The sequence below is a fragment of the Hirundo rustica genome, chromosome 11, assembly GCF_015227805.2.
Source record: "Hirundo rustica isolate bHirRus1 chromosome 11, bHirRus1.pri.v3, whole genome shotgun sequence".
Taxonomy (NCBI): Eukaryota; Metazoa; Chordata; class Aves; order Passeriformes; family Hirundinidae; genus Hirundo; species Hirundo rustica.
Window position 1 is genome coordinate 13,142,484 of NC_053460.1, and position 25,699 is coordinate 13,168,182.

The 25,699-nt window shown below is 38.3% G+C and overlaps 1 long non-coding RNA gene across 4 annotated transcripts in view; it reads right to left on the reverse strand.

The window, feature by feature from the left end:
* Positions 1–938: 938 nt before the first annotated feature.
* The window catches only part of LOC120757765 (uncharacterized), a 28,354-nt gene continuing 3,593 nt past the window's right edge, over positions 939–25,699 (reverse strand). For 2 of the 4 annotated variants that reach the window (XR_005702646.1, XR_005702648.1), the window contains 3 exons: positions 16,405–16,495; positions 2,468–2,657; positions 939–2,343 (listed from right to left, as the gene is read on the reverse strand). This is a non-coding gene — a long non-coding RNA (uncharacterized LOC120757765). Of the gene's footprint in view, positions 2,344–2,467; positions 2,658–15,621; positions 15,913–16,404; positions 16,496–25,699 lie in introns of those variants that run through there. The other 2 variants (XR_005702649.2, XR_009208212.1) reach the window with 1 other exon arrangement.

The following is a 25,699-nucleotide window of genomic DNA, read 5'->3' on the forward strand; positions in this document are numbered from 1 at the left end:
CTTAGGGCTGTCTGCCAAAGTCCTTTCCTTAAAGATGAAAGTGAGGCAGAGACTCAGTGCTGATCTGCCCTGGGCCCGACTTTTCAGGAGCAGACACATTAAAAATATTCCTCTGCTATTGCAAATAGTTTGTAATTCATTAACAATTCATCTGGAGGTGATTGTTATTATTATTATTGACTTCCTTACTGTGTAAGTAAAAATGACATTAGCTGTTCATGCAATTGCACATTTATTTTCCAGTTCTGCCTTTTTCCACATGCATCCTGGTATGACTATTGTCTTTGCTGCAGAGTTCATCTTGTATTTGTCTGTTTTATGCAAGCCTTAACTGTTCTTGGTTAGGCATGTAAATGAGGTAAGTAAATATAAGGTGAGTAAATTAAATGTGGTGACTTTGCCTGTCACAGCAAGCAGCCATAAACCTCAATTATGATACACTTATGTTGAAAAATCTCTCTTGTCGTGGCAGGGGAAAACCCCATAGATTTCAGCAGAGGTAGAACATCCCTCGGGGAGCTGTATCTTATATCACAAGTAATTCTATGAATTTCTATAGTTATTTTTGACTCACTTCCATATGATTTACTAGTATGACACATAATGCAAAAAGTGGGGAGCTATATTTCTTTATCTGCCATAGCAAAATAGGACATTTTGAAAGTAATATGCAATGCTCTTAAAAGCTGCATTCTTCTTAATTCTAGGTACATAAGTCATGTAAGTCTTAATAAAACTAGTTTTACCAAAATTATTTTACTAAAAAATAGATTGTGAAAACTTAACATTTGTCGATGCAGAAAACAATGAACTGAGCACTTTGCAATATGTGTTTAAAATGTTGAAATTATTTTAAATTTTTTTACTAAGTTTGTTTGCTTTGTTAATTATTGATTGTGGATAGCTACTTTCTGTTTCCCATTAAGATGATTAGTACATGGTGTTTTTAATCTCACGTAGCATAAAAGATAGGAAAGAATGATCCTTCACAAATTAATAATTTTTATTTTGCCTTTGTTCCTGGGGGTGAAATAAAAATATTTGTGCAGGTTATCACAAGCAACTGAAATCAGGAGACAAAGTGAAGGAGGGAATATCTAAAGCTCTAACAAGCAGGGAGACTTCTCTCTGACCTGTGCAAAATCCTGACATTCTCAGTGAGACTACTCTCAGACTTTAAAGTGAATAAACTTTTTTGTGAGAGAAAGGAAAATAAAGTCTCATCTGGAATATTATCTATAATACTGATCATTACCTTTGTTTAAAAAGTTGAACTTTGGATGAAAAAGTGTCAGAAAGAGCATTAGACTGAGAAGGTGAATGGAGAGCTTGAAAGAGGTTAATAAAGGAACTCGTCTCACTCACTCCAGCAAAATGAAGGCTGAGGGGAAGTTGATGGCTCTCTCTACGTCTGAGGGGAGAAAAGCATCACTGAGAGAAGAGCACTCTAAATTAATGAACAATTGTGCCAAAGGACCAAATGTAAGTAAAGAGAATGTGAATAAATTCAAGCCAAAAAGTAGAAAAGGGCTTTCAATAATTGAAGCAGCGAGGAAGCCACTTGCAGTGATGCCTTATTTTCTGCAGGAAATCACACACAAGCAGGAATCAGTCTGTGAGTTGGGTAAAGCCCTACACAAATAACATAAGCTGAATCAAAGGGCTCCCCTCAAGAAAACCATTTACAAACCAACTCTTTCTACTCTTTGCAAATCAAGCTGCAAAACATTCAGGCAATGCTAACATTTTACTAGATCAAACTTTTCATTCCTACCCCACCTTAGAGCCCCTCTTCCTCTTTGACCTCTCTCCTGGGGAGCAGATGTTTCCATCCACTGGCAGCAGCTCTACTGCCACGTGCAACAGGTGGAATAATCTCACCCCACTCCCTCCAGAAGCAATCTGAAGCCTTTTCAACACACATCCCAGCACTCTCAATTCAGTAATGCTGCAGAAGGACTGCAAATCTTCCTCTTCATAGAGTCAAGTAAGGGCAAGCAGAGTTCATTTGCACCGGCTCATCACAGACACAGCACCTTGCCAGCTGGGAATCACAGCCTGACAGACACAACTTCGCCCAAAAACACTTGCCATCATATCCCTGCTGAAGGATCTTTCCAGTTTATTACAACTTCAACTTGAAAAATTCTATCTAAAAGAAGCTGGCAAAGCAGGCGGTCCTGTTTGGATCTGGAGGGGTTTAAGCAGTGTAAACAGCAAGTCTTCCACAGCCTCTCATTTAGCCTAACATATCTTTATACATTTCTTTCTGTTTAAAATTGGATTGTAACTTTCTTTCCCCTTTGTTGATGGCCATTACTGTTGGCGGTTTGTGATTAAAACCTGCAGATAAAGAAGCCCGTAAACACATTAAAAAAAAAAAAAATATATATAGGGCAAATTGTTAGGTGTATGTAATCGGGAGTCATAGAATAATATTAAGAGAAAATATAGATACTGCATTTACCAGCAAAAACTCAGTGACACTGAAATCTGTTAGTCTATCAGAAAGCCTCCCAAACGATGCTGCAGAAATTCCATCGCTGCAAATTTGAAAGTGAACTGTGCTTGATGCAGTGACCACTGTTTTGGAAGGACATTGGCAAGCTCACTACAGTACATCTTTGCTCATAAACAGGAAAAGGTTTGTTGTCCTCCTGGAAAAAAGACCCTGAATTAGAACAAAAGCACCATTCCACAAAAGAATGAAATCAATCTTTTGAAAAGAGACATCTGTGTAGGAGAATGGTGACTCCTGGTCTCTTACACAGAATGTAAGGGCTTGCAAGGCCTTTCCTAACATATGGGGACCTTGTTTAAGTAAGTGAATTGAATAAATTTTCAGTACTTCAGATGAGTGTCCTAACTACCCCATGGCTCTCTCTTCTAATCCTTTAACAAAGAGTGAAAATGAAGTGTTGAAATTTATTTCAGTGAAATACTGATTGACTTGTGGCTCAATGTTTTTCCTTTCTAACGTCAAAGTTTGCACTTTCCAGCCATACAGATATTTTCTTTACAGTGTTATATCAGGACGGTCTAGATTATTAAACTCTGGCCACCTTCATCCCTCATCTCCTGCTACTAAAAAAAGACTTGCATCTTAAATGTTAATTATGCATTTGCAGGCAGTGTAGATGACTCAGGGGACTGAAATCTGACTCTAGTTTTTCATCAGCAGGTCATCAGTTCAGACCTGACTCAGATCAGCAGTGGCTGGAAGCTTCAACAATTCAACAGCTGTTTAGATGACCTATATGAAAGAATATAATATTGTATTTTATGCAGCTTTGGGTGGAAAAGAATTCACATGTTAAAAGTCATGTTCAGAACTGACGTTAATTGGGATCCACGCTATCAGACACTAAGAGGACAGTGGGCCTAGAAACTCTCCTGTCTCTGCAATCTCCTCTACACTAAGGATGGAAAACTTGATGATGGAACAGAAAGAGATTTTTTTTCTTTGACTTTTTTTTCCCTTTTTATTCCCTTATTATTCTCATGGCTTCTCCTTTCTCCTGGTTCAACAGAGCAAGGGAGTCCTCAGTCAATTGTTCATGAATACACTTAGTTTCAAATTTGGGAGTCAGCGTTGTAACAGGCCCCAGATAATTATCCTGTGCTTGATAACTGCCTTTTTGTGTGCAGAGCAGAGGCACAAAGAAACTATCTTTATGAGATTTCTTCAGAAAAAAACCACAAAACCAGAGATACATCAGACTCAATACATAGAAACAGGTGATACCAACACTTCAATTTTCCCTATTCATAGGCTTTCTAGAAATTGGATTATAGATCTATATATTCATGTTCACTGCCCCAGTGTAACCCGTAGAGAGTTGTCAGAATGCAAAAGCATTAGAACCCTTTTCTTGGGCTTATGTCAAAATTTCAACACTTCTGCGGATAAAACAAAATTACAATCCAGACATTTATTTACTAGTCCTAATAAAAGCAAGCAGCATTCTTTTGTATTTGAAATTCTGCCCTTGAGCAGTGTGAAGAGCTGAAATAGAATTCTTATGGATTTCTTCCACTCCCTGGGGGCAGGGAATCTTTCCATTGGTGTACAAATGGATGAGCTCACACCCCCACGAACTGCAGGGGCAGCCAAGGAGGGGAGAGCACTGGTAAGGCAGAAAAGCATTTTGCTCTGCTTTATCAATTCTCAGCTTGACTGAGACTCTCTAACTTGTGCCAAGAGCAGAACAACCATAGATTCAGCATAAAGTCAATTTCTTCAAGAGAAGTTCTCATCCCTGGTTTGCGTAGATCTTTTAACAAAAACTTAGCTCAGAAACTCAGGATGTGCATTTATGACTCTGCCTCTGCAAATCACTGTTGTAAGTATAGTTTAAAGTACAATATTCAGTCCTGGGTTTGTAACTGACACCAGTCATGAGTCTATGCACTATTTCTGGGAAAAAGGAAACAGCCCATCTGATGTGTGCATGCATCCCTGGGGTTCACATAAACACAGGATTTCTATGCAGAATTCCATACTCAGAACTATAGGTCCCATTTATATACAAAATATGCATTCTCTGCAGCATTGTCTCTAAAACAAAGTCCAAACAAATACAATTTCTGCTTTGAAGCTGTTGTTAGGTGTTATGTTTTCAAAATATCACAGGTACATAGCCTGATATAAGAGTTAACTGTCAACAAAATTACTTTTAATCCTACACTGGATGAGACGTATTCTTAATTCTTCTGCTGGAAATTATTAACAATATTTAAACATCTAATAAAACCAGTTTTGCTGAAAACATATGGGAGATACTATTGTGCACATCAGTCCATTATCTGAAGTGGACAAAACATTTAATGATCCACAAAATTTGTAGTGAGGAAAATATCTCCTAGTAATTACAGATTTAATGCAATCCACCATGCTTTTGCCTTGTGTATGGACAAGCTGGATGTTGGACTCAAGTTCCTATAGCTCTCATGAAAACACAGTAGCTTCCTATGAATAATTTTGCACTGCCACCCAGTATTTGAGCACAAGAACTACCTCTGTTTCTGTAAACCAGTGCATCTGTAAGTCCTGGAACCTGGTGCCAATGATAACTTTTGAAGACGAGGTTTTTCAGAACTTGGTAGGAAACCAGAGGAAATCATGTCTTGGAACTCAGTTACCTTTATTGGGGAGGCAATTATCTTGCAGAAAGTGGAAGCAAAACACAGGAAAACAAACTGCTTCACCCTTTGTCACCAGAAGAGAATCACTAAAGATAGTGACAGTTAATCAGATTTTGTTCTGTTGAATTTCTTCTTTTCTAAGAGGCTGACAGTGTGAGGTTACATACATTTAAATACACACAGGTCTTGCTCATCTATACTTTCAAATCAGGGAGAAAGCTGAGGGGGGGTGAACGATAAGCAGTCTTTATCTTATAAAAAAGAAAAGCAAACATGTCCATACTAAATAAATAAATTTTAAAAATCCCATTCTCTTGCTGTTTGAGCATTTCACTACTTTGACTTATCTCCACTTACCAAACCCTGTGACCAGGGAAAATTGGAAAATTATGTAGCTCTAGTAGATGTGCAGCTAACTGGAATTGGCAGAATGGAACACAAAATGGGACTGTACAACGGGCAGGATGCCAGTGCAAGAGCACCTTCCCCTGAACAATGGGAAATCCTCCCCAGAAAGCTCCTCGGTCACACATGTTCTTCACAAAAGATGGATTTCATCTCCAGGTATGGCATACCCTCCCTCCAGGACCAGGCAGTCAGAACTCTGCTTGCATAAAATGTTACAGCCCTGTCCCTTTGGCACACTGCAGATTCAGAAAAAGAGGGGTTACACTTTCTGCCAGAAGCTGGAAAGGTTTGCCGTAGTTAAATTCACAGTTTTAGCATATACACTGACACATCACACAAAATATGATGGTAACAGATTATAAAAATATATACTAAATGTGTAATTAACTTCAGGGTTGGAAGTTCTGTTGTTGTTCTTAAATCTAGCAAACATCAGCTGGCAAACAAATTGCATGCCTTAGAGCTTCTTCAAAGAAAAGCTGTTCAAGGTTTGATATTTTTAAACTCTGCAAGGCTCTCAGCTATTAGCAACAAAAATAAAAGGAATCAAAAAGTATCTTTCTTTCCATTATTGTAATAAGTTAAAAATGAAAGTATTTGGGTTGGTTATTCACAGCCTAGCAATTAACAAAAACTATCCCCTATTATGAGATTTGGAACATAAATAGAGTTTAGCTGCTTCATAAAAACTAAATTTAATATAGAAACACTCAACGTGAAAGCTTGCCTTGACACTTGTTCTAAGAGCCCCTGTAAGAGACAGAAAGAAAAGCAGCACTGTGGAGGAAAATAGAGCTTTCCCTGCTATTTTAAACAGAATAGGACCTGATTCAGTGTGCTTTTTAAATCAGTAGTACCACCACCATTTGGTCCTTGACACAGGATCAGGCCCTTTATTTGAATCTCTACATGCTTAGGTTTCATAAACCGCTCTCATTTTTATTCATTTTCCCCCACCTGCTTTTCCACCCTGTATCGAAGCCATCTTGCATATCAAATCAATAATCTTGCTTCTAACTTAAACCTCCTTTAATACTTCTTCAAAACTGTTAGTTCTTCAAAAATCTGTAATGCCTTTATATGACACAGACCCTAGAAATTTTTGACAAATTGTCAGAAATATAAAAACTATGTTCCCAATGTTTGATCCCTTCCAGCCTTGATCTCCCCAGTAGCTTTTATGCTGACATTGTACCTGCGCAAAAGAATCATCAACAAAAATGCTATCTCATTACATACTAGCAAAATTAAACACAAAATAAAAAAGCAAAAAAAGTGAACAACACTGGATATTGAACAACAGAAGCTATGATGCTAACACTGCAGTGAAACCTTTACAATCTCCTTTTCCCAAAAAGAATTATCTAGATAGCAAATAAAGAATCTCACTCAGCTGCACCAGAATCAAATATACCAAGATTGGTCAAATCTCAGTTGTATCTGTTTATTTTCTATGTTCTTTTGCTTTCATTCCCCTGCAAACTCTTTCATGTAGAAACTGGATAATACCATACCCACAGCACATTTTACTGACCCTCAACATCATCCCCTTGATTTGCATATGTTTGCATTTATTCAAATTTTAGCAGCATGTGTAAATTACTGATGGGAAGAAAAGGAGATTGAGCCATTACACATAGAAATATCAGAGGCAAGAGACACAAACTGAAAATTCCTCTTAAATAATTTGGTTTTTAAGTATGAATATAAACAAAAATTGAAATTAATTGTCCAGATCTTTTATGGATTCTTGCTTATTGGATCTATTCAAAACTCCACTGGACATATCCCTAAATACCTGTTTTAAGCAGGGGAGGTTGAATCTCCAAAGGCCCCTTTCAACCTTAACTTCTCTACAATTTGACTGCTGTATGTTTCTATGTTTCTAGGAATAAGTTAATACAGCAAGTGCTGTGATTATAGGAACTTGACATAGATGTAACTAACATAAAAACAGCCTTAGTGAAAACAAAAAAAAAGTATTAGGAGAACTTACTTGGCATTATAAAGCATGCTAGTTGAAGTTAATATTTAAGTGCCACTTGGGAAAATAACTCATAAAATACAGCTCTATTCTACAAAAGAAGTGCAAGAAATGCATATATTCTATATGAAGATATCAGAATAAATTATCAGTCACACAAATGAGTATCTGTATTTCCTAAATAGTGAAAATACAGCTCTGGACCTGAGCAATACTACAGTGAGAACTTGCTTCTTGCTGATTTAATCGAGAGAGAAATATGCGGCACTTGCTAAATCCTTCTCCAGGATCATCTCAGTCACCTCCCCCAGGCTCCTACTCTTCCCAAAAGAAATTCCCATGCAGTGGCAGTCACACCTTTTCACTTCTCCCCTTAGACAGTCAGCAGCCACCCAACACTAAAATATCTTCACTGCCTTTTGGATTTATTTGCCTGTGTTCAGACTGTTTGGTGCTGGAGACCATGTACTTTGTTTCCCTGCAAGATTGCCTTCTGGCAAACACTCCCTCTAAACTGCAGAGCATTCCTGCCTTCTCTTCCATCTTTTTTCTCCAGATGGACCTAAAATCCATAGAAGTGACAAGAAAAAGTTTTGCACAGAACACACAGCTAATAGAGCAGGCTGATAAACTTTGATCATCCATTTAAATGGAGCACCAAGGAACAAAGATATGGCTACTCCTCAAGACAAAGCAATTTTTCAAGAGTGAATTCCAAGCAGGTGGTAACTAAGCAACAGCTCACCTGTACAGGGACTTTGATCACTTGACAAAGCAGATCAGAGCAACACAAGGGAAAGAGGACTAGAGATTACAAGGGAAAAAAAAAAAAAAAAAAAAGCCTTTTCTTGGCCTATCAGAGAGAAAGATGGAAAATAGTCTATGAGATGCAGCAAAAAGGAGCCGGATGATTTGGAGAAGAGAGCAGCTGAAGAAAGGAGCTCATGAGCACCTTAGTAACAATATTTTATACTTTAAACAACCTGTTTTATTTCAGTACCTCTGTTGCTTCAGTCAGTGATGACAAATATTTGGGGGAACAAAGAACAGTGCTTCTTGCTCACTCAAGGCTTGAGAAAAACAGCGTTTGTTTTTTTAGTACCCATGTGAAAGACACCTTGGCCAGTGAGGAGGAAAAGGATGGACATACAGAACGTCAAGAGAGTTGCAGGGACAAAATAGCAGCAAAGCTGGGGAGAAAGCTCTTGAAGCCTTGGGCAAAACCTGCTTCAGGTTCTAGTAACTAGGGGCACATACTGAGTTAACAGGTATGAAATAGACTCAGGGATGAAGAAAAAATTATTAGGAAATGACACAAAGAAATTAATCAATATACAGGAGAGGAAAGGTATATTGGAAAATAACATCTCTAGGATATCAAAAACAATGGAGATGGGCAATAAAGAACAAACAGATGGCAGGAGGAAAGAACAACAATCATTTTCAAACACATCACAAATCCATTGATTGCAAAGTTCAATTTTATCTCTTGAGGCTGGAAATAAAGTAAGTATATCTCATCATTATTACTCCTCTATCTGCATATTGCCGAACTGTTCTGATGCTGCTTCCCATATGAATTAAAACTGCATTTGCCTTCAAAGGAAGTTGAAAATTTGTCATGAGGACAAGATTAGAGCCTGGATTTGTAAGTATTTATTTTTTGTTGGGAGCACCTGACTGGCCTCAGACAGGAAATGAATGTGGGCAATAGTCAGACTGTTACTTTTTCTGAGGAACCTTGGTATCCTTTTCTGGTGCTTAAGGTCGCTCCACTCCTGAGGGAAAACGGGGAAGAACATTTTAATTAAAAATGAACAGCTACAAAACTTTATAAGCCACTTTTGCAATTTCATTATTCCAGCTAAAGAAGAAAGATTCTAAAATATTATTAACATCCCTTAAAATATTTATTAAGAGAGATTTAAATTAGCTGTCTGAGTCCAGCACTATTGTAGTGATTCCATTTCTTTGGTATATCCAAGGTAAGGACTAGGATAATATTAAAATAACAGCAAGAGCATTGATGTTGCAACTGTGTGTTAGAAATTCTGATTAACAGTTTATTTTTCTCAGTGATTGGTAATTATTAAAGTACAGAGTTTCTCCTTATTAAGTCCAGAGTCCACTGAAGATCCTGGGGATCCTGAGCTGCCGCTTTTTCTCTCAGTTAAGAACAGCTTCAAATGACAATGATACAGCATAAAATGTCTTGTGTGTGGTGAGCACAATTAAAGATTTTCTCTCTGCATTTGTTTGAAGACTGACAGCTCAGCTGACAGGGCAGCGAAGTTTATGCAGTTTTCTGTAAGCTCATTGACAGTTTTCCTGTGAAACTCTTTCTGGCTCTCTTCATCAGGTAAAATCCTGAACCTTTGTCAGACAGCTCTTTCAAGAGCAAACAGGATGAGGAGTCCTACCATGAGCAGCTATGAAGTCTCATTAAAAAAATCTTTCACACTCTGTTGTCCTTGTTCTGTATTATAACGATGGTTTGCCATAAAGTGCAAAGAAACGTTATTCTAATGAACAGGGGAGAGGCACTGCAACACTGAGGCATGATTAACGAGCTGAAGTCATTCATGAAGTCATTTTACATGTCTGGCTGGTGACCTTTGAATTTGAAGAATTGCATGTAAAGTATAATAGGAGAAATTATTGGCTTAGGATACGATGTATTCATGATTTAACAAAGGGATTTGGAATGGGTTATGGTGTGGGACAAAAGGCAATCCTGAAACAAAGCAAGATTACTTCTTCCTCCTCTCTTCTTTTCCATCCCCAGATTCAAGTGCAGTTGGGAGCCTGTTCTGTGCCATGAGTTCCCCCATGGCTATGAGCATTTGTTCATATGCCACCACCTGACAGAATTCCCTTCCTTTGGTAAGGCCAGGGGAACTAGAGAGTATGCAACAGCCAAAATCGATTCTAACCCTGTTTGGATTGCCAGATGACGGAAGAAAACCAAGAAAATTAGATTTTCCATTTAGAAGGCTAAACTCCATTCTTTAGAGCTCTTCAGAGGACCCCTATCTTTTCCAGCCTATATGCCAGTGACCCACACTGTCAGAAGCAGCCAGCCAGCCCTTTCCCTCATGTGGGGTGGGGACAGTACAAGCTGTACTCATATAGAAATTACTGGAATTGCTTCCACTTTGTCCAGACTGTCCCAGTTTCAGTAGGATACCTGGGAACCATAACCCTCACAAGTCTACACAAAGCCAATAGGAGCACAAACCTCTGCTTGGCCACTTTCATACATCCCACATGGGATCTGCTTTTGTGGGACTGAACAGAGGATATAGGCTTCAGGAGCCTTTGTTCAAAAGCTTCCTGTCTACCAATTCCTTCTTCTGGCCTTTCCTCTCAGCGTGTGAGGTGCACCTACTGGCTAGAGAAAGCATAATGAGGTACAAGCTATTCCCTGGTGAGGCTCCAAAGCATTCCTGACCGAGTGAGCAAGGTGCCAGAACGCTCCTTTCACAGCAGAATGACAGGTACACCCACTTGTGCAAAGACCTGCAGGACTGTTTCCTGTACATTTTTGAATATAAAGGAAATGACCAAAGCTGGTAGCAGGCAGGACACAAAGGAGGCGATGAGAAAGGATCAATTAACTACTTTGTTCAAGCTGTAATGATCAAAATGACAAATGATCAAAGGCAGCAAAGAACACTCCATGTGGCGCTGCAAGAATTCAGCTGTTCTCTCATACACTGCTGCTTCCAGTGTGAGGTAAAAATGGAAATTCTACCTGCTCCAGTATCTGCAAGAAGTAAGGAGAGGACAGAAGCTAAAAATACTGTTAACCTAGTTTGAAAGTTAAATGCTGCTCTAATACTGTACATGGAGAGGAAGTGCCTCTGTTACTGTTTTCTGACTCCACTGCATTTTCACTCCTAAATAAGAAAGAAAAGTTAATTGGACCTCAACCTTGAGTACTCAGCTGAGAATTTTTCCTCTCACTCCACTATCTTCTAGTTAAGAGAGACCTATGTTTTTAAACTGTGCAAGTTTGCATTGCACAAAATGGTTTGGGCATGGCACGAAAGATATTTAGCACTTTTCAGTCTCAAAATCAGAAAGAGTAGTCAAATAACAGGAAGAAAAAGGATTAAAGAAAGTCTCTCCATCCTTTTTAGACTTCCACTCAGAACAGACTGTTCTAATATTAGAGCTTGTACTTTCTTTCATACTTCTTGCTGTGTGTAAATTAATTAATAAGAGGAAACTCTATTTCTTCCCATCTCCCTGCAAAAATAATGACAAGTTCTTGCTATCAAACTCTTTAAAGTTTTCCACCTACTTTTGTTCAACTTTGCATTATAGAGCTTCCTTTGAGCTACTGATTGTATTATTGCCACACTATCATGGAAACCTTAACTGCTATAAGTACAGTTAAAAGAAGCACTTTTGTGCCCTCCCTCTCTCCAGTCTCAGCCTGTACTTTCTTTCCTTCTTTTGTGATGGAGTTTTGCAAGGTCAGATGGTGAGCCAGCCCAGCAAACCTAGCTGTATCAAAATTAACTCAGCCCTATTGCACCAGGATAATTTTAAGCCAATTTTTCCGCCTTTCTTGTCCATTTCTGTGCCAGCTTAGGCACATGAAGGAGGACCGGAATGAGCTGCAGGTCAGGGCAGATTGGGAACACTTCCCAAAAGAGTGGAATTGACTTAAACTGACTTAAAGTTATGGTTAACCCACTGCCCCGACACAGTTATAACCGCAGATATCCCAACATCAACCCAATAAATTATTCCATTAGGAAGTCTAACAAGAGTGACATCCTCAGAAAGAAAACTTCAAATTTTTGATAATTCTGTATTTTCTGAAAAGGGGAGCAACGGAACAACTTTTTCAACAACCACTGGGAAGTATTTACAACACACAGCACAGAACTGCACACATGTTTTAATCCACTTATGGTGCCAGAAAGCCTGGACAGTGCTGTGAGAAGTAAAACCCACTTGTTTTCCAGAGAGCCCCTCTAGGGTTGCCAGGCTCTCTCAGCAGACTGAGCAGTGCCACAGTGCATTGAGGGAACATGATGAGCCCAAGGGGCTGGTATGACAGCTGTGAATTGAGAATTCACTTGTGGGACACTACACCAGGGACTGGTTTATTCTTTCCATGGCATGGAACAGGATAGTTTAAATTGTCTAATGAGAGCAGTAGAAGAGCTAAGTAGGATTTAATATTTTGCCTAATGAGGTGTGCAAAAAACTGCTAATGGATTTAATCTGCATAAATTTCTTCTAGCATACATATTCCCATGCACCCATACACATTCTAAAACTCAATTGCTAATGATGAATTTCATTTGTTCCCCCTCCAGAATTAAGAATAGTTAATGAATTATAATGTATAGTTAATTATCATATTCATAACATAGATCTTGTTTATATTGAGGCTGGATGGGGGAAAAGAGGCAGCTCCTTTCACACCTATACCAGGGCAGCGTAGCGAGCACGCTGTGAATGCAGACACTTGAAGATGAGGCTTGCAACAATTGCATAAACTCTGCTAAGTAACCAAAGTTCATACCGCCAAGGCAAGATGAATTTTCTACAGGTATAAAGCACCTTTAACTTAATACCTCTTTCTCCAGAACTATGCATATTAAATATAATCAGAACAGAAAACTGACAAACCCTTAGCAAATTTGGAAAGAATGTAAGCGGCTCATTATTACCAAGGATTCATTCTACTGCCAATTCGCTGAAATTTCCACAGAAGAGAGGGAAAATAAATACTTTCCTCAGGAAAGAAAATGCATGCAATACATGGAATATTACATGTATGTTCCTTCTGGGGCAAAAAAAGGAAAGGGAACATACCCAAAGTGCAATTCAGCTGTACGAATACAAATCTATTCTTGGAATGGTGTGAAGCTGTACATTTCTCTCTCAAGTATCTCAAGTCTCTTGCCAGTGGCAATAATATTGGATTTTCTTCTGAACTATAGCAAATCCTCCTGCACTTGCAGTCATCCCATCATTCCAGTCAGTGAGCATCTCTTCTGTGTCTTCTTTCAGACAGAGTAGTTCCTAAACACCCTCAGCCTCTGAAGTATTGCATTACTATATGCATAAAATTAAACATCTTGCTGTAGAATGAGTACACCTTAACTGTGTTTTCAAGAGGTTTCTATGCATTAAAACAGCATTGTGAAACTGTCTGCTCCTATGAGTAAAGGTGGAGTTGGAAACTAAGCAGATCAAGAGGTGGGCAGCTCTAGAGAAGCTACTTTCAGAATGAATGTCCATGGCAGGGGGTGGAATTAAATGATCTTTAAGGTCCCTTCCAAGCCCATCCATTCTATGAATTTGGCCCATTCTTGACCAGTTAAATCCTAATTTAACTTCCATAACTCCTTTTAGGTGAAAACCACTTTTTCATTTTGACAGTGGTCAGCACATCTAATACAAAGTAATTAGCAAGGCATCTCTGGACTGTTTGTTGAACAAAGGTTTGAAAGGTGAGAGGAAGAAAGAAGAGAGAATAAATTAAAACAAGTTAGCATCAGTGAGCTGGTAGAGGTTTCAGCAAGGTCTGCCACAGCACTACCTCTGGATATCCTCATGGGGCTAAGCCATAAAAACACAAGTACAACAGAGAACAGATAGGTAGAAAATGGACAAAAACACAGCTAGAGATTTGAAACATAAAGGCAGCCATAGATTTGAAAAGAAAACATTTTTTGGACTTACTGAATGCAACCATTCAATGTAACTTGCAAAGATTTGTATCCTTTAGTAACATACATCCCCAAATCTTTTATAGCCTATTGTTACCTGCGTTCTGTCTTTACTTCTTCCCTATAAATTTATGTCAAATTTACTGAAATTTAATGCATAGCTTGCTCGTTAAGTAAAATACCTAAGAAATGCTTCATAATGATAAATAGCTACATTAAATATAATGCCAGATCACAGCATTTGTACCTGAAACTTATTTCCTGAACAACACAGACTATTAGTATTCCCATGATTCAATACCATGCAATATTTTTATTTACTCTTAGCTGCTATAATCTAGTGTGCCTAAGAAAATCATTTTAGATAGCAACTAAACCAATAAGAACAGATATAAACAGTGATATTCTGTGTCCAGATTTATTACACCTCAGCTGACAATAAGAACTTCTTTCCTAAGCTACCTATTATCTATTCAGGAGACTGAAATAACAGGACCATCTGGCTACTTGCAATAAAGGTGACAGTGGTCACCTCTGCTGTCCCTGGTCTGTGCAGAAGTGAGCATGGAGGTTTGATATTCCAGGTATGTCAGGCTTGTGAGGCTGAACAGTTGCAGGGTTCTTACTACACAGGAGCAGGGGACAGTTTCTTCCTCTCTTTAACCAGCACATTTCAGGACTTTAGCTATTTGAGTGCCCTTCATCAATGAAGTTATGCCATAATAAAGGGCAAGAATTTCAAATGAAATATGAATGCAGAGTGACTCTGTGGACACTTATTTTGAAAGCATAAGTCACCTTCAAAGTTAGAATCACAGAGACAAGTTTTATTTTTACAGAACAACCTCGTGTGTTCATGTCATACTTTGCTGTGACATTTTTCACAGTGGTTACACACACAAGCTTTTTTGGCAGGAGATGATATAGGCATATTAAATTAATTTATACTGATTCTTTGGTTTACATTTCAAATGGAAAAGTAAGTAATACATAAAAATTGCTTTCTGGTTTCCATATCCCAGTCCAAGTTTAGCAAACCCTTACATGGGCTAGTTTGGAATAGACCATGTAGCAGCATTGTCCCAGGCTGTAAAAGCAATTATTTCATAAGTGCTGTAAATCACATTGTTTTTTGTTTAAAAGAACTTGAATAGTTTAGATAAAGTTTTTAGAAATAATATTTGCAAATTCATTGTGATACGCAATATTAATCTGGTTTTCTATATAATAAGGTAATGCAGATATGACAAATATATTCTAATTATGAGCTACATTTGTGAGCCTGCCAATTCCCACTGAAATCACGAGAATTAGATGACTCCAGAAGAATAAAAAGTCTGGACTCCAAATCATTAATTTTAAGTAGTTAGAAAAGGGGCCAAGGCATAACTGATAACTGGCTGAAGGGTTAGTGTGAAGAACTCTTTTAAAGGTATTTTATGTTCTGTTAATTTTATGCATTAAATGCCACTTTAGGAGGTTTGGGAGTTTAGCTGCATCAACTGGTTTTCATTGAATTAGAAGAGAATCCTCTCATGGCAGAAGGAATTTAAATCCAAAGAGTAGATGAGGAGATACCTTGCTTTTAATTCTTTGAGTAAGCCGCTGTCATGATAAATTATAGGAAAGAAACCCTGGAGCTGTGTCTTTTCTTCTTTTTTTCCCAACACCTAAGAACTTCAGAAAGAAGCCAACTAGGTCATAGCTAGCCACAACACAGTATATCAGTGTTAGGCAAATTATATGTAAGTAGGTTAAGTGATTCCATATATTCAGCAGCTTCTGTACTGACCATGTACAATGATTTACAGGTGCCTCCATTGGAATAATTACACAGTTGCCACATTATTCAGACCCCAAATATCCAGGAAAAGTACACAAAAACACCTATGGAGCTTCTCATGGATAAGCAAACTGTTACATTTTGTGATATTTAAGACCAAATACCTGACCTAAAGATTGACAGAACACTGAGGCATGGCTGGGGACATGACAGGCCAGGTACAGGAAACTTATTGGAAATGTTTATTAAATTTCTACCTTGGCCTATCAGATATGTCACACTAGGTTATGTCATTCAGATTTCATTGTGTCACATCATGCCTGTCAAATTATAATGGTACCTGACTGGTAAAACTGCATCTAGAATCAAATTTGATTGTATCTTACCTATTTGGGGATTTTGAAAAGCACAGCAGATTGCATGTCCTTTGAAGTGTTGTAACTTTCACCACAAGTTTCTTGTCAACTTGCTGTTCATCTGAAAAAAAAAATATTCACAGGTGAGTGCCATGTGTCATACAAACATGCAGTAAATTGAGACCAGACAAAATGATAAAGTCCAGGCAACAGATGAGCTGTGTTCATAGGAGTGTCTGAGGATCAGATCTGATTGGAATGAGATACTGAAAGTTGTCAGCTTCACAACTCAGGCATTAAAGCAGCAGGACAGGTTCCCCAGGGCACGCTGAAGTGATAGCATCATACAGCTACATCTGACAGTACTGCTTCATGTTGAAGTTACCAACGCAATTTTGTTACAAAAAGTGTCAGTGTTTAATGATTTTATTTGTATTTTTATGCATTAAACAATGAGTCTGAGGTCCACAGGATCATTGCCATATTGACTGAAGCATGACCTGAGTCTGCCTTACCTTGCTCTTATTTTCAAGGCAGTTAAGACATCTGTACTTTCACATTGCTAAGCTTTCAGAATTGCTGAGAGGGAATTTATATTTATTTTTTTAAAATAGCATGCATTGTAGAGTCTGATTGAAATCAATTGTGAACTATTCTAATGCTGGCATGTTTCACGTTGTGCTGCTGGAGAATCATCCAAACCACAGAATATTTTCTGCTTCAAAACCTTTTCGCCACAAAAATATGTAGTTTTGATGGGTGTGCTTTTTGAGCAATCTGAAGAGAGTTTACCAAAATGCAAATGCCAGTTAGGGAGCAATACTAAAATTACCTCAATTTCATACAGAAGTTTGAACCTTGGAAACAAGGACTGAATGCAATGTTTCACATTGCTCTTATGGATGTCCTGTGATTGAAAAGAGAAAGCGGCTGCCGTTCAAATCTCACACACAGGCATGTACACACATTTTGTGTGTCACCAAGTAAATCCCAGTGCCTTCATTTAAATAAAGTTCAACACTGGAATCTAATAAAAATGGTGAACATATCCCAAATAGCAGCCACATTATGGTGGAAACTGTCGCTCTTTCGAGATCAGCAAGTAATTAATGTCTTTTAAATAAAAAACATCCAAAACAACATTTAAAGATAAAGCAGTTTCCTTGCAAGTGAACACCTATTATGCAATGTGTTAAAAGAACCAGATTCAGCTCCTGTCCTTCTAAACATCCAAAATGTACAAAACAAAACAGGAATGTAGTCTATTCACATCCTAAAATTGTGCAAGAGATATACTAATTTAAGTTATTTTTATAAAGGATTACTTTTGTGTATTTTGCCTCATTTGTAGCTGTTTTACCAATATATAAGAAGCTCATGCTTCCAGAATTATCTAATTGACACTGAGAACTAAGGTTGTTCAAAAATGTCTTTTTCATGACATTGCCACATCTCCATTGGAAAACAGGAAAACACACAATAGATGTACTCATGAGCTGAAAATAAATGCTTGAGGAAAAAAATTAAATGGTGAGTGTCATTCAATTTGGCATCCAAAGTACTTTTCACCCCTTCTAGGAGGCTGTCCTTGTCATACCATAATGAATAAATTGAATGATACCCCCTTTTTCTGTCTCTAAATATCTTGCTCCTAGGAATATTTTCCCACTGTTTCTAGCACTGAATACTATTTTGTGTTATAGATCAAGCAAATGAAGAAACCTACTTGAAGAATAAAATATTGCTCATTAGGAGTAAATGTGAGTCATTCTGATAAAGAAAAAAATTTTAAGTATTCAGAGTGAATTACAGGTAATCCTATTTTTAAATTAAGCCTCTTACTACTTACAAATTCCTGATTAAGCACTGATGCATAGCACTTGTTCTTCCTTCTTAAACTCAGACATCTACTTCATTTACAAGCAATATTTTAAATGCATTTATTTAATACAATGCCTACCTCTGTACTACAAATTGCTTTTACTTGTCATGAATTCTAATGCTCATTTTTTATTCTGCTTTGAAATATCCAGCTACCCTTGGCTTTCTTTTCTCTCAGGCTTTGATATATTGGAATCATTTCCCCAGGCAGCAATCAGTGTTGATAAAAGAGTTTGAAACTCAATTCACAAACACATAGCATATTTGTGGGTAAGAGAACTAGTACTTTATTTCCACTGTGTACCAAAACAAACATGGGAATACTGCTTCCAATAGAACTGAGTTCACACAGCAAGGAAGACAGACATACTGTGGATTTCACAAGTGGTGCTGATTTACAGCATTTAGGGGGTTATTTTATTTCTGGAGATAAAGCTCTATATGTGCTGCTAACAGCAACACATCACCTTCAATCACAGAAGTACACAATGATGGCAGGCACCTTAGAGGTGTTCCTTCTGCTCTTTCCCTGCCTTTCCTCCTCCCTCCTGCATTTGTCCAGCACTTTCTGCTCTCCTGAACACATTCCCACATAAGCACCATTGGTGTTGCTGAGGGGCTCAGCTGTGCCCTGTGCTGGGGTGCCTCCAGAACCATCTGGAACCAGCCCTGTCCCATGTGGAGCAGCCCCAGCTGCTCCACGGAGTCCCCACAGCAACACCTGGGCAGGGACAGCTGGGACCCATGGGACCTCAACATCATTCTGCACCTGGCAGTCCCCCGTCAGGCACAGAAACCACCACTGTGACATCAGCCAGGACTCCCACGACACCCCCAGAATCACTCCTTCCTTTCACAAACAACACAAACCCCAACCAGCATCTCAAAAATGCTAAGCAAAGTTGAATTTACCTTCCTCTCAGCAATAGTAATTAATGTGAAAAGAACAGTTTTACCCTATTGCATCTGTGTTCCATATTTCAATATTTCACACGTGCTGTAAACCAATCTGTCTTATCTACAGCCTTCCAAAATAACAGATGAAAACAGTAATGCATTAAATTACAGAATTCTGTTGGTTTTTTCCAAGAGACTTCTGGGATGAGCACAAGGCAAAGCAGACTGCCAATCTGATTTAAAAGATGGGTAAAATCAGCAGATAAGATGAAGTCTTCAAGAGTGTCAGTCTGTTTTACAGCCACAGTGATGCCTCCATATACCTGAGCCGTTCTGGAGAATATATTGTAAATATACTACAGAAAGCCTTCCAAAGATAAAACAAAATAAAATTCCCTCAGGCAAGAGCAGCAGAGCAGAGCCTGCCTGGGTCTGGAAAATGCTCTGGCCCCGTGAGTGCCCATTTGGTAAGAGCACGGTCCTGCACAGAGCAGCTGTGCCACGGGGGCTTCCTGGAGAAAGGGAAGGTGTTTAGAGTGGTTAAAAGAACAGCTTCCACGAGAGAGGGATCTGGGGTACAGTCACGACTCTGGGTTCACACTGAACCTGTAATCCTTTGTTCCTGCTGCTTTCCTTCGGGTACATTTACCTTTCTAGAAATATTTGGAGACCTAAAAGCTGCTGGTATTGACAAGTAATGGGAACTGTACTTTAGAGTCTTGTGCTGTAAGTATGTCCATACTGACACACCATTTCAGAGCTATACATTCCTCCTGATTTTTTAGACCTGTGAATAGCAGCAGAACAGACCAGTCAAAGAAGGCTTCCAGTCTTCCCCTGTTCTTACCAACAGGAAGCTTTATAAGCCTTTCCAATCACTTCACCAGAAGATACAAATATAAGCCAATATTGCTGTTCTCATCTCTGCTTTCCGTTTAAAGTTACAGTGTATGCAAATTAGGTAGAACTAGTAAACTTTGAGGAAGTTACCAACACAATCATAAGCTGAACCTCAATGCTTCTAAGATTTATTCTGTATATGTGTCTCCCAGCACAGACATCTCACATCCTGGGCAGCTTGGGAGATGAGGTCAACATTCCTAAGAGTCAGGTAAATGCCAGTGGAACCTTTCAGAGGCACATCAGATTGGAACACACACCAATAGCAATCACACTTATAAACCTCACTCAATTACAGGCATTTCAGCTCAGGATGAAAAACATGCCTGCCCTAAAGAAATGCATTTAGGCTTTCTCATTTCTGAGTGGTCAAAGAATTATGTCAGCCATCCATTATTGATCTCCTCAGGAAAGACAGCATAAAACAAAGCGGCTCTGAAGATACTACTACAAAAGGGTTGTGCTGACTTGCCCCCTTCATTTAATGACATTTTTACTTTAGAAAGAGTTCATATTTTAGGAATACAGAAATACGCATCTAAAACATATCTTTAACTGAATAGCAACCAGTCTTCATTCTTAAAATAAGCATTGAGGACATCTCTAAAAAAATTGTAAGACCAAATTTCTGTACAGGACTTGTAACTGATGTGAAATGGTATAGGCACATACCCCTTCTGCGGCCTCCTGGGACACACAAACCGAATTTCACAAGATAACTACACAGCAAGAGACATTAAAGCATTTCTAGCGAATCATTAATACATCTTTCCTGCCTATTTGCAGGAAAGCAATAAAAATACTATTACATCACACTTTCCTAGGAGCCTCCCCCTCCCATCCTTCTAGCTTTTACTTAATCTTTGCTCCTGTTAAATAAAACATTTCTCACCTCAGAAGACATCCCACCCTAGAAAATAAATTAATATCCTTCTACCAATTACCTACACCTTCTAAATCTCTGGAGAAATTTTGCACAGCAATTAGCAACCTTCTGGGCAAATGTGCCCTAGCAGGAGAGGACTATCATCATCTTCCCTCCCAAGCTTCTTCAAATACCTCAGTTTTAATCTGCTGAGTCACCCTTTGGATGGGATTCACTTACAAATCCTTAGCACAAACCACCAACACCTGGATCCATGTGGTGGTTTGGGGGTGGTGTTCTTCACTCGGCATTTATTTAACAAGCTGCAGGTGGGGTTTTGAGGGGGTTGTTTAAAAAGTTGTTCCCCTTTGCTAAACTGTGAGGTTCAGAATATCAATGTCTTTTGCTTCTCTCTCTCTCTCTTTTTTTTTTTTTTTTTTTTTTTTTTTTAAGGCTGGCTTTATTTTCATATATAGGATAGATGGAGTTACACTTAGCAATGATTACTGGCAACAATATCTTTTTCAAGGGAAGCAACTACCACTGTGCTTGTAAAATTTAGCAAGTAAGGGTAAGGTCAACAAAGTACCCTCTGATAGAGATTTTTGGAACAAGTCAGCAAAACAGAACAGAAAATTAAATTACTATTTATGAACAAGTAGCAAAATGTGTACACTGGCAACCTTTTAACTGAATTCTGTCCCCTCCAATACATGTTGTATTTTTATTTCATGGCAGATTTTCCTCAAAATTGTATGCTGTGCTGATCTTGGAGTTAGGCAATTATGGTTGGGGGTTTGGAGGATTTTTGGGGTTTTTTTTTTCCACTTGTATCTGAATATTGAAAGAAAAATGGGAAAAGGAAAAAAGGAAAAAGCTTTCTAGCAAGGAAATTACAACCTAGACATATTAGCTGTTAGATAAGTCATATCTTGAATAAAATTTTTCAGCAGCATAAGAGGAAAAACATTTTACAAGACAGTCATGTTTCAGGAAGGCTAGCTATGATAAAATGTTGCTACATGTCTTTTTAAAAAGGTGGTTAGGACATGTATTAACTGTAAGCTATCTGCTGCCTATCAACACAGCCAGACAAGTATTTCTGCCTGAGGAAAGGGAGATTTTACCCTAAATGTCAGGGTGGGGGAGAGAATCTCATTGCTGAAAACCTTCCTACCTCTGATCAGAGGATACCAGCTGGCTGGAAAGAATGACACTCCAGCACAGGAGGATCACCATCTCCCATTATTGAGTAAAGGAGGATGCTGTGTAGGGATGAGGTGGGAGGAGTGGCTTTGCCCTCAAACAGACCCAGCCTGGGCTCACCCAAGAGTGGCTCTGGTACCTGGGGTTCACTTCTGCCTCACTAATGGGGCACTTGGACCTCTTCAGCCCCCAAGGTGGACGTGCTGAACTGAGCTCTGGCTGTGGGCACCAAAGTGTAGAATTTGAGGAGACGCATTGCCTGGAAAACTTGTCTCATGTCAAAGCAGAAATGTTACTGAGAAAGAACCTTCTATAATGCACCAAATTTATTCCTGCATACAAAGAAAAAAAGTTTATGGGAATAAGGAGACACAGTGCATGGGACCAATAGATTTTTTCACTTCATCAGCCCATGTTGCTGGTTCAAGCCTATTAGTCTGGGAAGGCTTCCCTCAAACGCCTTCCTCCAATCGACTAATAAAACTCTCCTTTAATGTCACATGGATGAGAATCGTGACAATACTGAGACTAACTTGTATTTGCATTTTAGCTCTTGCCTAACTGCCAGTGCAAAGAGGGCCTGCATGCGTGATGGTATGCAGATATAACCGCCCCATTTGCATGTGTACATTTGACATTGCACTCATGCAAATCAGGAGCAAATGAAAGATCTTTTAAAAACACAGCAGCAAACATGCAATCAAATGGAAAAACACAGTAAATAGGAAAAAAATGGGAGAATTTTGGAATTGAACTCAGATTTGGAATCAATTATTTTGAGTTATACTGGCAAATAAAAGGGAATATGAGCACAATAAATCTGAAGAATCAAAATATAAGTCTTCTTTCTACTTTCATATACTAAAATCTACTAAAGTCATCAGAATTGCTAAACTAAATTAATGGTAGTTGGTAATCTGTGAATAAGCTTGGAACACAATTACTACAGAAGCCTTCTCCTCTGGTGAATTAGGGTATTCTGTAGGCCACTGAAATGCTCAGGATGTTTAAATCAACATCACATCATAGTTACTAATAGTCCGAAACTTTGAATTTAAGGGTCAAATCCAGAGCAAATTTACCTCACTGAACTTAGACTCATACACAAAATGCTGTCTTTCTATTTTTCCCCCCTAAAAACCTCTGCCTTAGAAGGCACACAACAAAGTGGCTATTTGCCATTTTAAAACAACTTGAAAAAAAAATTACTAAGAAAACCTCTGAAAAGCAAAACTTATTTACTAAGTTTTGAATGGAACATAAACAAGCTCAATAATGAAAGATAGCAAAATTATGTATTTATTCACAACATTGTAATTACAAGCTTAAAATTATCTAACTAGTAAAATCATCTGTTTCCTACCATCTAGCCCATCTTCAAAGACATAAAAGAGCATATTCAAGACATATTTACAATTTCAGCCATAAACAATAGTATACACATGATAAAGTTTACTGTTCTTCTATTTAAGCCTTTGTGTTGTTTTTAGGGTAGGGAGAAGCTGGTCCAGTCAAGTCCAAGAAAATTGTAAATTGTCCTAGAAATTAAGAAATCAAAGAAATGTGTAGCATGGATAAAACACAGGGAGAAAACAGAATTATGTTTCCATTTAAGCTGCCTCAGACGCTGGAATTAGTGCAGCAGAGCCACTCTTGCATTAGTGGCAATTTTCTGTAAAAGATTCTCTGACATGAGCAGGTCCTCATGGAATAAGAATATTAAAATGTCTAAAAAAATATTTTACTAATGTAAGGGTGTCAAAAATTCCCCAAGCCTGAATAATTCCTCCCTGGAAATCTGAGCTCTGATTAAGTGTCAACAAGTCTAAAGGATGAAAGCAATTACAGCCTTCCTTTGCTTTCCACTAAATATCAAACCCAAAGCTGCCCAGGAGGCTTTCTTGCATTGGGTGTCTGTTACAGTGTGGCATCTTTCAAAAGGTTTTCTGAACATGAAATAGGTAAGTTTGAAAACAAAATGGAAAATCAGCAATGTTCTTATTGTTGAAGCCAGCAAACAAACACTCATTGAGAACCCTCCTTGCTATAATCTGCTCTATTTATTCGTCTCTTGACAATAATGCAACAGGCCAGAAGGAAACAAAGGATCTCCTTAAATTTTCATTCTGGGAACCATTCAGCGGTTTCAGCCACAAGAATTACCAAAACAATCCTCTGGATTAGCAAGAAACATGCTGTCTGTGACACAAGAAGATTGGGTGTCTGTTTTTAAAGCCCCAAGCACAGAAAGGGCCAGTCCAGTGCTACCATGGTAAAAAGGAAATCTGGTCAAATCACACCCTGTATCACTTGTATTGACACAACCTCTAATATCACAGGAAGACAGCCTTAGAGCTCTTCTTTTCCTCATTTTTTAATCAGAATTTCTGTTTCTCACCACCAATCTTTTTCTTTCAACTACTTAACTCCTTGCACTGAAAAGAAATCTATAAATTCCATTTCAGACAAAATCTGTTATCCTCCAGGACTATTCTCACATTCTGTTCTCACACACATACAAAATCTTCTCTGACCCCTCTCTCTCTTTTTTCTTCTCAAAAAATAAATATATAACCAGCTTTCAGCTTCCCTAGTGTCCCTTCCATGGTCACTGGTAACCAGGGAAACCAGATACTATGGTAACTCAGGGATGACAAATCATTCCTTAAACTTCAAACTATACATAAAGTCCTCATCTCTTTCTTCTCTAGGTGATGAAGTGGAAACAAAAATAGTGACAGCAAATCTCCATCTTTACTCATTCATTCTTTTAACTATGTAAATCTGTATTTTCTCCATGCACCTCTTCCAGTTTTTAAGTGCCCTGATATTTTTAGAGCCATTTCATGCCCAGTCCAGGTTGTTCTGAATTAGACCTGAGTGCTCTCATCAAAGCTCTAATTGCATTTTTATTATTTTTTTTTTTTTAATGTCTGAAGTTATTGCAGCTCAAAGTATATGGATGCTCTTTTCAACCAGAGGGGAAAAAAACTTCCCCAAGCCCCATCTGGTTATTTTCTGAGCCTCAAAACTATCACACTCCAATATCATATTTGATATTTCTGTCTCAAGGGTGGGTTTATGCAGAGTCTCTGATGTCTAACCAAAGATTAATTTTGTTGTCTTCCTTGGGTAAGGATATGACAGCAGGCCTCTCTCCTCAATATCTAACTCTCATTTTCATGAAATGTGAACATATCCAACTTCTGACTTTCACCCATGCCAAATTTGTTTAAAATTGGTCAGCAAGCTCAAACGTTATAAAGGAGGCACATGCCAAGGGTAGGGTCACAAGGATGCCACTTTTTAGGACAGCTTCAAAGGAAAAAAACCAGAATTAACAGTTTCTAGATTATCAGTGTTCCAGAAAAGCTTATTCATTCTTGAGAAAAAAGAACCTTTCCATACTTCTATAAGAAATTTTCTAGCACCGTTGATCTTAAGTCCATTTACAAAAATTAAGTTAATACTAGCAAGAATGATTATGCATTAACCATTCACACATCACAGGAAGTGCAATTTTAAATTCTACTCCCATTGTACTCTGTGGAAATGATAGGTGAAAAACTTCCAAAG